Source organism: Athene cunicularia, assembly GCF_003259725.1.
Source record: "Athene cunicularia isolate RWA chromosome 2 unlocalized genomic scaffold, athCun1 chr2_part2, whole genome shotgun sequence".
NCBI classification, from domain to species: Eukaryota; Metazoa; Chordata; class Aves; order Strigiformes; family Strigidae; genus Athene; species Athene cunicularia.
The window spans coordinates 7,031,523-7,033,524 of NW_020799096.1; positions in this window are offsets into that span (position 1 = coordinate 7,031,523).

Consider the following 2,002-nt stretch of genomic DNA (forward strand, 5'->3'; position numbering starts at 1 on the left):
CGGCTGGGGCCGCCTCCGCGCCCTGGGCCATTGCCGGCTGCTGGCGCGGCGGAACTCGGGAGAGCCGGGAGGAGCAGAGGAGAGGAGAGGGGAGCGCGCCCAGCCGTGTGACCGGCGGGGCCGTCGCTGACCCCGGAGCGCGGCGGTGCCCGCGGAGCAGGAAGGTGCCTCATTCCTCGGGGCTGACGGCGGCTTCGGGGGGAAGCAGGAAAGGAATGAACGTAGCGGAGGGACGGGACGGCGCACCTGGATGTTGGGAAGTGTGTGTGTGGGGGAAGTGTTTTCTCTCTAGTGCCGGGTCGCTGTGTCCTGTAAACAGGAGGGGATGGTAAACCCGGGCCTGTAGTGGGGCGGGCGGTGGGGCTTCCAGTGTGCGGTGCTCCACTTCAGCTGGGCGGGTGGGGATGTTTGCAACTGCGGTGGTTTTTTTTAGGGATGCTTGGAGGGACACACACGATGAAGTCTTCTAGGAAGACAGCACTGTAGTGGCATTGTAAATGCCCACTTTCCTCGCCGGTATGACTACTTGTGTACAGTTCTATATTATTAGTACCTAAAGTGACAAAGGGCGGGCTTCAGTGTTTGTATGTGGATTTGAAGAGTCAAATAATTCTTAGTGAGCTTTTATAGACTAAATATATGTATAGTATAGCTTTGAAGTTAGCCATCTGCATGCCTAAGATTCTTCAGTATTTACTATTGTTTCTGTTATGAACGGGATAGATAATCTGCTTTTGAAATAACTTTGATTATGATTAAAAATGGATTTGCGTTGCAGTTAGCATCTGCGTTTTTAGAAGTTTCCTTGCAAAGCCACACCTTGGCTTTCTACGTTACTTTGTGACCATAGTAGACCTGAAATGCTCCATGCTGGTGTGAGCTCCCCTAGGGCTGTATCTACATTAATTTTGTACAGATGAGATATTTAGGAGACTTAAAATACACGATCAACTTAGTTCAGTTTCTCACAAATATACTAGGAGATATAGGTAATTTTTAATGTTTAACATATTCAGATGTGTAAACCATGTATTCTTCTGATCTGGGTGTATGTGTCACACCATTTTCCTGATTATTTTTGTGTGTGGAATAAAAGGGTCCTGTTATATGTGGTGCTGTGTAACTAACATCTTTCAGGAACAGACCAAAGCAAAAGAAAGGATGTTGCTGCTTATTTAGGTTTTTTTGACTACATTTTGGACAGGTGATGGTTGTTGGGTTTTTTTTGAGGTCAGCTTTTTTTCTTTCGGTCATGTGATTATGAAACAGATCAGAATTGGTGCAAATCCTAAAATTTCTCTTCCTTAATTTAGTGGCTGTTGCATTTTGAGAATAAATTTTATATGCATGAATAAGATATCCATTATAAGGCTCTTAAACTTTCAGGAACTAACTTAAGCTACCTTAATTATTAATCTAATTTCTTAACATAGAAATGTTTGAATTCATAGTTGAACATCATCATATCTGATAGTGACTATTTAAGGGAGTGACTTATACTTATGAACTGGACTTTTAAGTTGTTAAATAAAACAAGCTAGCTTCATCAATGTACTAGAGCTCAGAGGAAAAAAATCTACTTTTCTATACATACATGGCTGGATCTGACTGGAGACATCCGTGGTTCGCTTTTTCTTAAAGGTTAATTTTCCAAAACCAGTCAAGTCTTTCCACAAAACAGAAACGCCCTTGGGGATGGAAACTACCTGTGCTCAGCCTAGAAGGCCAGTTGCCAAGTTAAGTTGTTGGTTTATCTTGTGCTGATTTCATTTCTGAGCAGGTCTGTTTCCTTTAGTGTATAACTTCCTTTAGAAGCAGAAAAACAGAAAGGAGACTGGTGATGAGTGCATTGTGACCAAACGTGTTGTTAGCAGCGAGTCTGACGCTTCTGCTACTTCGTAGTTTCAGAAAGCTCACCTACCTCAAAGTTGTAACTTGCCTCCCAAGCATAATACGTATGGAAAATAGTAGTAGTTTCCAAGTGAATAGTAATTCTCAAGAT